This window comes from Protopterus annectens, chromosome 8.part0 (genome assembly GCF_019279795.1).
Source record: "Protopterus annectens isolate FY-2018-M chromosome 8.part0, PAN1.0, whole genome shotgun sequence".
Lineage (NCBI taxonomy): Eukaryota > Metazoa > Chordata > Ceratodontiformes > Protopteridae > Protopterus > Protopterus annectens.
The window spans coordinates 700,103,951-700,118,812 of record NC_056741.1 but is presented as its reverse complement, the minus strand read 5'-3'; the positions used below and the strand labels follow the sequence as shown (position 1 = coordinate 700,118,812).

The window sequence follows — 14,862 nt, the reverse complement described above, 5'->3', positions numbered from 1 at the left end:
GGATATTGGCAAAGGCTCTTGCTACCCCCATATTGCCTTTTTTAGGCAAGGCTCAAAAGACAAACCCACCTCCATAAGTATCACAAGGGATAAGAAACTAAGAGTAATGCTACTCAACGCCAGAAGTCTAAACCTCAAGATGCACGCACTCGAAACTCTCCTTATCATGGAGAACATCGATATCTGTGCAGTAACAGAAACCTGGTTCAAGGCTCCCGAGAGCACCCCAGCACTACCAGGTTATACCTCATACCATGCTTTTGCCCCAAAACTTGGACCGAACCACAAAAGGAGGGGTAGTATCAATATTCGTCAAAGATACCCACACCTCCAGGTTGGTGGCACAGCACGAAGCATCAGAGACTATCCATGTGCAACTAACTGTGGGTAAAACTGCCTTCCAGTTTATAGCCTGCTACAGACCACCCTCCCAAACACAGGAACCCCACTCGGCCTTCCTGAGAATACTGGAAAATATGAAGGTCTCTCCAAACACCATTATATTGGGCGACTTCAACTACCCAAACATAGACTGGGAGCATTACTCTAGCTCCAACACCCTAGCCCAAAGGTTCCTAGAATTTATAAACTCAAATGCTATGGAGCAACTTGTTACCACTCCCACAAGAGGGGAAAACATACTGGACCTGATCATCACCAACATGGGGACATTATGCTCCAGACCAGAAGTGTATCCCTCACTGGTAAGATCAGACCATAAACTAATCTCACTGGATATTCACATCCGACCCCACCCCCTGCCCAGAAAACTACAGTGAAAAACTTCTCTAAAGCAAATTTCACACGCCTCAAAACCGAGGCGAAATCCTTCAAAGCCCCCGGGCCTGTGGAAAATACGGCCCAGACTGCAGAATCCTTTGTAAACGCATTCTATGAACACCTTCAGGAATGCTTGGATCATGCAATCCCAAATAAAACCAAGACCCATTCCTCCAAAGGCAGACGTCCTGTCTGGTGGACCCCAGCCATAAACAAACTATACAATAGAAGGAGGAAGCTACTACATGATAGAGCAAAATCCCAAAAAGGGAAGGCATCTCTGATCAGTATTAGCAAAAAACTACGGGCACTCATAAAATCGTCTAAGGCCAGCTTCGAGAGAAAAATTGCACAGGACACTAAGGATAATCACAAGGCTTTCTTTAGTTATTTTAGGAACCTGGGTGGGAATTCCCAGATATACTCAGAATTAGTCCAAAATGACAAAAAATACACCGAGCCCACAGACATTGCCAACATCCTAGCTGACAGGTTCAGTGCAAACCCCCCCCCCCCACTAAAAGGGCAAATATCTATCCCAACAGAGTGCTGCCCCCCTGACATCTCAAATGCTCAGGTAAGAGCCGCCCTCTCCAAAGCAAAAAACACAGCATCAATGGGACCAGATGGTGTCCTGGGCTCGTCCTACATGAACTCCAAGAAGAGCTAAACCCAAACATAAAACTACTGTTCAATCTTAGCCTTACTACAGGATATGTACCCAAAGAGTGGTGTACAGCAACAATGGTCCCTCTCCACAAAGGTGGTGCCTCAACGGATCCTGGAAACTATCGCCCCATAGGCCTGACTAGCTTGGTCTGAAAAGCTATGGAAAGGATCATCATGGACCTCATAAATAAAGATATTGGGGACCTACAGACACTGGATCCTACCCAGTTTGGCTTTGTTAAGGGCAGATCCTGCCTCTTAAACCTGGTTGATTTCTTTGAAACAGTCACCAAGGCCATTGGCGAGGGGAAGGTGGTCCACACAGCCTACCTGGACCTCGCAAAAGCCTTCGATACAATACCCCACTCGGGCATTATAGATAAGCTCACCAGCTTAAATATAAACCCCTATGTCACTAGATGGGTTGCAAACTGGCTCAAGGACAGAACCCACATGGTTAGAATTGCTGGAGCCATGTCAGACTCCAAACCAGTTACAAGTGGCATCCCACAAGGCTCAGTCCTGGGACCTCTTGTTCGGTATATATTTCTCAGCGTACAGGCCAACACGGAAGGACTGTGGCTGACCAAGTTGCAGATGACTGCAAACTGGGCACCATAATCAACTCTCCAGCCGACACAAGCATCCTCCAAAAGGGCCTCATAGAAACAGACAACTGGTGCCAGAGCCATGGCCTCAAGCTAAACGCCAAAAAGTGTATAGTCATCCCCTTTGGGATGAAACAAAGTGCCCACAAATTACCACATAGGTGGTAATCCATTAAGTACAGAAGAAGTCATTAGGGACCTGGGGACCCAAGTTGATAGCAATCTCTCATTTGACAACCACGTGGCCAAAGTGGTTAGAAAAACATTTTATATAGCCCACCTAATCATGAAGGGATTCACATCTAGATCAGGGAGGTCATCGTGCCTCTTTACTCATCCCTCATCAGGCCCATAATTGAGTACAATGCCCTTTTGGGATGTACCTTACCAGACACCTGCAGCAACTGGAAAGACTCCAAAAGTACCTCACCAAGAGGATCAAAGGGCTCAAACAGATGCCATATGCTGCCGGTTAAAGAAACTCCAGCTCTACTCAGTGGCATACCGCCTGCTCAGAGGCGATCTGTGCCTGATGTATAAAGCCATGTCCAACCCGGAATTAATGGACATGCTGCACCTCAGAAAATCCAAATCCCATCGAGCTACGAGCTCGAGACTTGAACCTCAGCACTGAAATAAATAGGACATGCTGGAGGGACACATTCATAACCCAGAGGCTCCCTTCACTCTGGAATAAAATCCCAGTCCAGGTTAGGCAGAGTCCCACATTGACTCTCTTCAAGAGGAATCTTGATGAGTGGATGGGAGATCGTAGGTTTACCCCGGCTATCACTTCTGTGTCACTGTTAGACAGAGGCACAGTATACTAACCTCAAAAAAAGGCATAGCAAAATTAATTTAAAATGGGTGGCGAAAGCCAAACACACTCTGGCTGGGCTTATAAATGCCCTAGGGCAGATAGCCTAGTATGAACCTATGAACCTATGAACCTAATACAGCTTAGCTACACAAAGGCAAAATTATAAGCAAAGCTGAATGCAAAATTAAAGCACAGTGTTAACTGCTTCTACTTAAGCACCTAGCCTAGATAGTCAGTGTGTGCATACAACACTCAAAAAAAATCAGGAAATACACATTCCTAAGCTATAGGGAGCATAATGTCAAAATCGGAAAAATAAAAATAAGAGCAACTCCTCTCATCTGTCCTTGGTTTTATTTACTGCTCTGATTTTGCCTCATATTTTTGCAGTGATACGCATAACATTTTTGATTGGCTAGAGTCGCTCTCCTACTTTGGACACAATTGAAGAGTCTTCGTGGGTTCTGTTCAAGCAGCTTTATTTTATACAAACACATCATGATAGGAGTTTACAGTTCTCCTTATATTTTTGAATGGCAAATTTGAGATACTTGCTAGTTTTAATTTCCTTGGGCGGCCGCGGTGGTGCAGCAGTTAGCATTGCCACCTCCCAGCAAAAGGTTCTCCAGTTCGATCCTCGGCTGGGGTGCCTTCTGTGCAGAGTCTGCATGTGGTTGTGTGGGTTTCCTCCAGGCGCCTTGATTTCCTCCCACATCCCAACGACATGCTGTATGTGGATTGGACACTCTACATTGGCCCTAGGTGTGAGTGCGTATGTGTTCCTTTTGTGGAAGGTTGGGCGGCTCAAGCAGCTTTTTTTTTTCTCAAGGGTTGATATTTGGAAGAAACTGCCCCCACAAAGACTCAGACATGGCTAGAGCAGGAATGGCATTTTAGGAAAAATGTTTCACACAATAAGTGTAAATATATTATTGTTGCTCACTGCCATTCCTTACAAAATAGGGTTAGAAAACAGATTTACTCTGATTCACATGTACATCTGTATTGCCCTCAGAAAATCCGATCACCTCAGTCAGCACCACAAAAGCAATACCAGTCTCACATAGACCTACCACGACAACAAACCAAACACATAAACACACAAAAACATACTGGAGGCTCTAAATAAAGATCTGCCTAAGCAGCAGAGACCTCAAAGCAGACACCCAAGCAACCGCTACCCCAAAACAAAACACGTGCAACACATAGCTCACAAAGCCAGTGTGCGAACAGTCACAGCCCTTAAGGCAAAACAACACACCAGATACACTTGTAATAGGTGACTCTATCGTCAGGCACACAGATGTCCCGCTCACCAGGCTGAACAAGGAGAGGGTCACGGTGAGCAGCCTGTCGGGTGCTAGGATCCGTCACATAACACAAGCACTCAGGTCACATCAAGGCAAGTACAAATATGACTCAGTCATTGTCCATGCTGGTGTAAATGACCTGAGACATACCTCCCTGGACTACATGAAAAGAGACATAGAGGAGCTCTCTGAGCATGTAGCCCAGGCTGGTATGACCCTGACCTTGAGTAGCATCTTACCCTCACCAAGAATGATGCCACTATATGAAGACAAGATAATCAACTTCAACAATTGGCTTAAGTGTTGGTGTCATTCAAAGGGGATCCAATGCCTGTCAGCCTGGGATGACATGCTCGACAAGCCACGATGCTTCGCTAGGGATGGCTTGCACCTGTCACCCCTGGGCTTTCGGATATTGGCAAAGGCTCTTGCTACCCCCATAGTGCCTTTTTTAGGCAAGGCTCAAAGACAAACCCACCTCCATAAGTATCACAAGGGATAAGAAACTAAGAGTAATGCTACTCAAGACCAGAAGTCTAAACCTCAAGATGCCTTTTCGAAACTCTCCTTATCATGGAGAACATCGATATCTGTGCAGTAACAGAAACCTGGTTCAAGGCTCGGAGAGCACCCCAGCACTACCAGGTTATACCTCATACCATGCTTTTACCCAAACTTGGACGAACCACAAAAGGAGGGTAGTATCAATATTCGTCAAAGATACCCACACCTCCAGGTTGGTGGCACAGCACGAAGCATCAGAGACTATCCATGTGCAACTAACTGTGGGTAAAACTGCCTTCCAGTTTATAGCCTGCTACAGACCACCCTCCCAAACACAGGAACCCCACTCGGCCTTCCTGAGAATACTGGAAAATATGAAGGTCTCTCCAAACACCATTATATTGGGCCACTTCAACTACCCAAACATAGACTGGGAGCATTACTCTAGCTCCAACACCCTAGCCCAAAGGTTCCTAAATTTATAAACTCAAATGCTATGGAGCAACTTGTTACCACTCCCACAAGAGGGGAAAACATACTGGACCTGATCATCACCAACATGGGGACATTATGCTCCAGACCAGAAGTGTATCCCTCACTGGTAAGATCAGACCATAAACTAATCTCACTGGATATTCACATCCCGACCCCACCCCCTGCCCAGAAAACTACAGTGAAAAACTTCTCTAAAGCAAATTTCACGCCTCAAAACCGAGGCGAAATCCTTCAAAGCCCCCGGGCCTGTGGAAAATACGGCCCAGACTGCAGAATCCTTTGTAAACGCATTCTATGAACACCTTCAGGAATGCATGGATCATGCAATCCCAAATAAAACCAAGACCCATTCCTCCAAAGGCAGACGTCCTGTCTGGTGGACCCCAGCCATAAACAAACTATACAATAGAAGGAGGAAGCTACTACATGATAGAGCAAAATCCCAAAAAGGGAAGGCATCTCTGATCAGTATTAGCAAAAAACTACGGGCACTCATAAAATCGTCTAAGGCCTGCTTCGAGAGAAAAATTGCACAGGACACTAAGGATAATCACAAGGCTTTCTTTAGTTATTTTAGGAACCTGGGTGGGAATTCCCAGATATACTCAGAATTAGTCCAAAATGACAAAAAATACACCGAGCCCACAGACATTGCCAACATCCTAGCTGACAGGTTCAGTGCAAACCCCCCCGCCCACAAAAAGGGCAAATATCTATCCCAACAGAGTGCTGCCCCCCTGACATCTCAAATGCTCAGGTAAGAGCCGCCCTCTCCAAAGCAAAAAACACAGCATCAATGGGACCAGATGGTGTCCTGGGCTGCGTCCTACATGAACTCCAAGAAGAGCTAAACCCAAACATAAAACTACTGTTCAATCTTAGCCTTACTACAGGATATGTACCCAAAGAGTGGTGTACAGCAACAGTGGTCCCTCTCCACAAAGGTGGTGCCTCAACGGATCCTGGAAACTATCGCCCCATAGGCCTGACTAGCTTGGTCTGAAAAGCTATGGAAAGGATCATCATGGACCTCATAAATAAAGATATTGGGGACCTACAGACACTGGATCCTACCCAGTTTGGCTTTGTTAAGGGCAGATCCTGCCTCTTAAACCTGGTTGATTTCTTTGAAACAGTCACCAAGGCCATTGGCGAGGGGAAGGTGGTCCACACAGCCTACCTGGACCTCGCAAAAGCCTTCGATACAATACCCCACTCGGGCATTATAGATAAGCTCACCAGCTTAAATATAAACCCCTATGTCACTAGATGGGTTGCAAACTGGCTCAAGGACAGAACCCACATGGTTAGAATTGCTGGAGCCATGTCAGACTCCAAACCAGTTACAAGTGGCATCCCACAAGGCTCAGTCCTGGGACCGCTCTTGTTCGGTATATATTTCTCAGCGGTACACGCCAACACGGAAGGACTGTGGCTGACCAAGTTCGCAGATGACTGCAAACTGGGCACCATAATCAACTCTCCAGCCGACACAAGCATCCTCCAAAAGGGCCTCATAGAAACAGACAACTGGTGCCAGAGCCATGGCCTCAAGCTAAACGCCAAAAAGTGTATAGTCATCCCCATTGGCAAAAACAAAGTGCCCACAAATTACCACATAGGTGGTAATCCATTAAGTACAGAAGAAGTCATTAGGGACCTGGGGACCCAAGTTGATAGCAATCTCTCATTTGACAACCACGTGGCCAAAGTGGTTAGAAAAACATTTTATATAGCCCACCTAATCATGAAGGGATTCACATCTAGATCAGGGAGGTCATCGTGCCTCTTTACTCATCCCTCATCAGGCCCATAATTGAGTACAATGCCCTTTTGGGATGTACCTTACCAGACACCTGCAGCAACTGGAAAGACCCCAAAAGTACCTCACCAAGAGGATCAAAGGGCTCAAACAGATGCCATATGCTGCCCGGTTAAAGAAACTCCAGCTCTACTCAGTGGCATACCGCCTGCTCAGAGGCGATCTGTGCCTGATGTATAAAGCCATGTCCAACCGGAATTAATGGACATGCTGCACCTCAGAAAATCCAAATCCCATCGAGCCACGAGCTCGAGAGACTTGAACCTCAGCACTGAAATAAATAGGACATGCTGGAGGGACACATTCATAACCCAGAGGCTCCCTTCACTCTGGAATAAAATCCCAGTCCAGGTTAGGCAGAGTCCCACATTGACTCTCTTCAAGAGGAATCTTGATGAGTGGATGGGAGATCGTAGGTTTACCCGGCTATCACTTCTGTGTCACTGTTAGACAGAGGCACAGTATACTAACCTCAAAAAGGCATAGCAAAATTAATTTAAAATGGGTGGCGAAAGCCAAACACACTCTGGCTGGGCTTATAAATGCCCTAGGGCAGATAGCCTAGTATGAACCTATGAACCTATGAACCTAATACAGCTTAGCTACACAAAGGCAAAATTATAAGCAAAGCTGAATGCAAAATTAAAGCACAGTGTTAACTGCTTCTACTTAAGCACCTAGCCTAGATAGTCAGTGTGTGCATACAACACTCAAAAAAAAATCAGGAAATACACATTCCTAAGCTATAGGGAGCATAATGTCAAAATCGGAAAAATAAAAATAAGAGCAACTCCTCTCATCTGTCCTTGGTTTTATTTACTGCTCTGATTTTGCCTCATATTTTTGCAGTGATACGCATAACATTTTTGATTGGCTAGAGTCGCTCTCCTACTTTGGACACAATTGAAGAGTCTTCGTGGGTTCTGTTCAAGCAGCTTTATTTTATACAAACACATCATGATAGGAATTTACAGTTCTCCTTATATTTTTGAATGGCAAATTTGAGATACTTACTAGTTTTAATTTCCTTGGGCGGCCGCGGTGGTGCAGTAGTTAGCATTGCCACCTCCCAGCAAAAGGTTCTCCAGTTCGATCCTCGGCTGGGGTGCCTTCTGTGCAGAGTCTGCATGTCCTCCCTGTGGTTGTGTGGGTTTCCTCCGGGCGCCCTGATTTCCTCCCACATCCCAACGACATGCTGTATGTGGATTGGACACTCTACATTGGCCCTAGGTGTGAGTGCGTATGTGTTCCTTTTGTGGAAGGTTGGACGCTCAAGCAGCTTTATTTTATACAAATACATCACGATAGGAGTTTACAGTTCTCTTTATATTTTTGAATGGCAAATTTGAGATACTTACCAGTTTTAAATTCCTTGGGTTGCCGTGGTGGTGCAGCGGTTAGTGTTGCCACCTCACAGTAAGAAGTTCTCTGGTTCAATTCTTGACTGGGGTGCCTTCTGTGTGGAATCTGCATGTCCTCCCTGTGGTTGTGTAGGTTTCTTCTGGGTGCTCTGGTTTCCTCCCACATCACAAAGACATGCTGTAGGTGGATTGGACACTCTACATTGTGTGTGTGTGTGTGTGTGTGTGTGTGTGTGTGTGTGTGTGTGTGTGTGTGTGTGTGTGTGTGTGTGTGTGTGTGTGTACATTTTGTGGAAGGTTGGGTGCTGGGCTGGCAACTCAACACCGTAAAACTCCACTGCCTATCATGAGCAGACAGGTGATACACTGTGGTGACCCCTAACCGGGAAAAGAAAAAGACCAGTTTTAAATTCCTTCTTTAGTGATGAAGTGGTCATCCTTTATTGATGATCAAGGTCTTTTCCTTTTTATTACAGAGTTTGTTGATGTAGTAGTTCCATAACAGGGATTTAGTTTTAAACTTGCCATTATGTTTACCCTGGGCTGATATGGATGTCTCAATGAATCTGTCAGAGAAGGGACTAAAATTCAGATGTATATGATGCAGCAGTCTCATTTACAAGATGTGTTGGAGACCTATACCATTTGTGATTGTCAATGATATCAGCAAATAATTAATAATTTGTTTTGGAGTAACTCCTGAATGTGAGGGCATTATTAGCAGCCAGCCCCAAAGCAGGTTTTTATACAGAAGCACAGTGAGATGGTCAGATTTGACAAAGGGTGGAAGTAACAGTAACAGTGGGGTAACACATTTGACGGAAATGTTTGTGAGGACAAGATTAAGAAGATTTACAGCTCTGTTTGGTAGGGGGACAATTTGGTCAGGTGTATTGGCATTTACAATGTCCAGAAATCTCTGGGCATGTTTGATGTTGGTTCATTTTTAACTTTGCATGCACCTGTACTCTGGCTAATGTCACAGCTTTATCGAGTATTAATTCAGTATAAGACATTGTTTACTTTTCACTTTGCCATTTTTAACGTCACAGAGAATACTTGTCCTCAAAAATGCATGATGTAGCTCACCAGGCTCATGGTGTTTAACTCTGAGCCTTAATTCAATTTCATGCATTAATGGTTTCCTGAAATTATGGCTTCTAGTGAAAAATAAATGCAGAATATATGGCATTTCTTTCAGGCTCTAATACTAAAATTTGTCTTTAATGACAACAAAATCTATATGCTGATTTTTAATAAGATTTAACACATACACACACACACATACACACACACACACACACACACACACATATATATATATATATATGTGTGTGTGTGTGTGTGTGTGTGTGTGTGTGTGTGTGTGTGTGTCTGTGTGTGTCTGTGTGTACCGTAACAGCATCATCTGTAGCCAGATGAGGTTGGAAACTGTACCTCTTTTTTTTCATTTAATTCAGAAATAGTACTATAAAGAATGAACTTTTGCACCCATTGCTTCCAACTTCATGACTAATTACCTTGCAATAGCAGTCATGCTGCAGGAGTGAGAAGCAAAGTGGGCGTCATCATGAATGATTCTGCTGTTCTTGGATGAAAATGACTGAAGTTACAGAATCCAACATTTTCAGATGACCAGAGTTCCTTTTGTTGAGTTGTGGCTTTGTATGTCTACACTTTTTTGTTTTATAATTTTTCATTTTTTTCAGTTTGTAATCTTTAGTCTTTCTGACACTTTTATCAAAAATGTCAAAACTGTTCCACTTAATATACTTACTATTGTCACTCTGTACTTGTAGCATCTAAGGGTATGCGTTAGTGTGGCAAAATTCTTCCAGAGTCCAGTGTTAAGTTTTCAAAGTTTCATTGCTGTTTTTCATTCTTGAACCTTTCAGTTCTGAAAGTGAATCAGACAGAGTGGAAGCCTGTCAGCCTGAACATTAATGTAACTAAAATAGCAAACTGACCAAAATCACAGGATGAGATGAATTTTGTGGTAGTCACTGCAATGTCGCCTAACACGTCTTATCACTGTTATACTAATTTTCACTTACTAGTATTGCTGAATTGTGCACCTCATGGACACACCCATTAGCCAGTAACTGAACAACAACAACAACAACATACTTTATTATCATGTCAGCAACCAAGGAGTAAGACAGCATCATGTGACATCCATCATGCATGTTTAACCTTTTAGGGCACTTAAAGGTGCAGTGTAGTATTCACTGCAAAGATATTGCCTTTCATAGTGTCGTCTGAAGCAGATATACTTCTGGATATTCACATCCCGACCCCACCCCCTGCCCAGAAAACCACAGTGAAAAACTTCTCTAAAGCAAATTTCACACTCCTCAAAACTGAGGTGGAATCCTTCAAAGGCCCGGGCCTGTGGAAAATACGGCCCAGACTGCAGAATCCTTTATAAATGCATTCTATGAACACCTTCAGGAATGCATGGATCACGCAATCCCAAATAAAACCAAGACCCAATCCTCCAAAGGCAGACGACCTGTCTGGTGGACCCCAGCCATAAACAAACTATACAATAGAGGGAGGAAGCTACTACATGATAGAGCAAAATCCCAAAAAGGGAAGGCATCTCTGATCAGTATTAGCAAAAAACTAAGGGCACTCATAAAATCGTCAAAGGCCAGCTTCGAGAGAAAAATTGCACAGGACACTAAAGAAAATCACAAGGCTTTCTTTAGTTATGTTAGGAACCTGGGTGGGAATTCACAGATATGCTCAGAATTAGTCCAAAATGACAAAAAATACACTGATCCCACAGACATTGCTAACATCCTAGCTGACAGGTTCAGCGCAAACTCCCCCCCCCTCCCCACCAAAAGGGCAAATATCTATTCCAGCAGAGTGCTGCCCCCCCGACATCTCAGATGCTCAGGTGGGAGCCGCCCTCTCCAAAGCAAAAAACACAGCATCAATGGGACAAGACGGTGTCCCAGGCTGCATCCTACATGAACTCCAAGAAGAGCTAAACCCAAACATAAAACTACTGTTCAATCTCAGCCTTACTACAGGATATGTACCCAAAGAGTGGCGTACAGCAACAGTGGTCCCTCTCCACAAAGGTGGTGCCTCAACGGACCCTGGAAACTATCGCCCCATAAGCCTGACTAGCTTGGTCTGCAAAGCTATGGAAAGGATCATTATGGACCTCATAAATAAAGATATTGGGGACCTACAGACACTGGATCCTACCCAGTTTGGCTTTGTTAAGGGCAGATCCTGCCTCTTAAACCTGGTTGACTTCTTTGAAACAGTCACCAAGGCCATTGACGAAGGGAAGGTGGTCCACACAGCCTATCTGGACCTCGCAAAGCCTTCGATACAATACCCCACTCGGGCATTATAGATAAGCTCACCAGCTTAAATATAAACCCCTATGTCACTAGATGGGTTGCAAATTGGCTCAAGGACAGAACCCACATGGTTAGAATTGCTGGAGCCATGTCAGACTCAAACCAGTTACAAGTGGCGTCCCACAAGGCTCAGTCCTGGGACCTCTCTTGTTTGGTATATATTTCTCGGAGGTACAGGCCAACACGGAAGGACTGTGGCTGACCAAGTTCGCAGATGACTGCAAACTGGGTGCCATAATCGACTCTCCAGCCGACACAAGCATCCTCCAAAAGGGCCTCATAGAAACAGACAACTGGTGCCAGAGCCATGGCCTCAAGCTAAATGCCAAAAGTGTATAGTCATCCCCTTTGGCAAAAACAAAGTGCCCACAAATTACCACATAGGTGGTAATCCATTAAGTACAGAAGAAGTCATTAGGGACCTGGGGACCCAAGTTGATAGCAATCTCTCATTTGACAACCACGTGGCCAAAGTGGTTAGAAAAACATTTTATATAGCCCACCTAATCATGAAGGGATTCACATCTAGATTAGAGGAGGTCATCGTGCCTCTTTACTCATCCCTCATCAGGCCCATAATCGAGTACAATGCCCCTTTTGGGATGTAACTAACCAAACACCTGCAGCAACTGGAAAGACCCCAAAAGTACCTCACCAAGAGGATCAAAGGGCTCAAACAGATGCCATATGCTGCCCGGTTAAAGAAACTCCAGCTCTACTCAGTGGCATACCGACTGCTCAGAGGTGACCTGTGCCTGACGTATAAGGCCATGTCCAACCCGGAATTAAGGGACATGCTGCACCTCAAAAAATCCAAATCCCATCGAGCTACACTCGAGACTTGAACCTCAGCACTGAAATAAATAGGACATGCTGGAGGGACAGATTCATAACCCAGAGGCTCCCTTCACTATGGAATAAAATCCCAGTCCAGGTTAGGCAGAGTCCCTCATTGGCTCTCTTCAAGAGGAATCTTGATGAGTGGATGGGAGATCATAGGTTTACCCCGGGTATCACTTCTGTGTCACTGTTAGACAGAGGCACAGTATACTAACCTCGAAAAAGGGCATAGCAAAATTAATTTAAAATGGGTGGCGAAAGCCAAACATACTCTGGCTAGGCTTATAAATGCCCTAGGGCAGATAGCCTAGTATGAACCTATGAACCTATGAACTTATGAAAAGACCCAATGACAAACCTGCTGTAATCCATCTGAATATTGATGTGCAACATGGTGATTTTACTTGACTAGTCTCTATTTTCATCTTGGGGAAGTTAGTTGGAAACTGCAAAATACTACATAGCCTTGTACATAGCTAGTAATACTGCTATATGAGTGATGTCACTAGACTTCTAGGTTCCAGACCTGATCCTAGATATAGATGCTTTCTTTACAGATGTCAAGATCTGAGCCTGGTCACAGATACCTCTTCCTAGACAACAGGATATGAGCCTGGGCACAGACACCTCCCCCAGACAGCAGGACCTGAGCATGGACATTCTCTAGAACAGGCTCCCTATCCATGTGAAGCAGAGTTCTGCCCTAACCCTAATTAGGTGCAACTTGGATCAATGGATGGATAATCAGAAATTCACCGCAGTCTGGCACCTATGTCGCTGATGGATAGAGGCAGTCAGTTAATCACCCTCTATATATAACAAATTTGTGGATCACATTTGGGTTGAATGGCTAGGCGTATAAGGGCCCCGGTGGTCATTAGCATAGTATACACTTATGAGTCTATGAGAATTTATTTTTGTTTTTATTTTTTATTTGAAATTTGTTTACTGGGAAGTCAGACTCGGATAATATCCCATTTTCCATGGAGGTCCAGGGAGAAAAGCTCCACCTTGACATAATATGGTTACAGATAAAGTAATTACAAAGGCTAATGCAGAATGACATATAAACTAAGTAATAATTCAGTTTCAGTTCATACACAGTGAAGCTATACATACATAGTGCAAATATCTGGACAGCTATAACAAAATGAAAAAGAACATCGTCAACAGATAAAATATTCAAAAGCTACATTTCACAGAGATGATATTAACCAAACTTAATTACACTCTTTGAAACAGAGATAACTAGATAATAGAGCCTAGGCAAAAAATATATTTGATCTTCATCCAAGAAATAGATTTTACCACTGTAAGTTATATAATATGTAATTGAAATGTTGGGAAGACTGAAATGATTGGTAATGTGAGTGACAGTTACATTAACCACTCTATATCACAGAATTGTTTCAACACAAAATCAAAGAGCTAATCCTTCAAATATGTGTCATAAAAAGCAGAATGGCATGGTAGGTACACACTGTAATAATGCAAGTATTTCTTTCACTCAGTCTTCCAACACCAGTAATGTTAGCATGGCCTGAAGTCCAAAATTCAGACTTTGTCATCACTAACCTATCAGGTAGTGAGACTAAGGAAAAACAACATTGTTAGTGCATCTCCAGCAATATTAGAATAGAAAGATCTGGAATGCAAACTTTTCCATTAATCTCTTAGTTATTTAGACTTAGAAAAACAACATCATTAGCACATCTGCAGCTAGGACTCAGTTATTTCCACCATTTAGCACTTCTGTCTGACAATAATTGCTGTTTATAACTTGCTAAAATTCTCTAATTGTGAGAAGCATTTTAATTGCAAAACTGTCATCGACATACACTCATTTTCTGTAATTGAAAGTCAGACAAGGGGTTAAAGGAAGAAAGGAGCCACTTCTGCGATTTTAAGTATTTTTCCTCTGTTTATTTGCTAAGTTTTTCTGCATAGCCACCTATTTTGAGCATTTTCTGGCTTGTTAAATTTGATTTTTGCATTAGTAACTGTATTTAGAGCACAACCTAGAGCTGTTTACTGAATTTCCTGTTTGCACTTATTTTTAAAATAATTTTTTTCTCAAAACTTGCATTTTATCTGTCTTTGGCCTAGCACTCTTGTGTGGGGTCATTTACTGCACTGTTATAACTTGTTGATACTTGTGAACCTCTGCTATCTCTGAAAAAAACAAAAAAACAAAAACAATCTTGCTTTTTTCCCACTTTTCTGAGATTTAAAAAAGTTCAGTTACAGGCTTGCTGTTCTTGAACTGTTTG

General features: G+C 43.5%; 1 long non-coding RNA gene across 1 annotated transcript in view; it reads right to left on the bottom strand.

Annotated features, from left to right (window-relative positions):
• The window catches only part of LOC122808983, a 284,030-nt gene that overhangs the window by 79,360 nt on the left and 189,808 nt on the right, over positions 1 to 14,862 (bottom strand). The window contains exon 4 of the long non-coding RNA XR_006365850.1: positions 10,147 to 10,266. This is a non-coding gene — a long non-coding RNA (uncharacterized LOC122808983). The remainder of the gene's footprint in view (positions 1 to 10,146; positions 10,267 to 14,862) is intronic.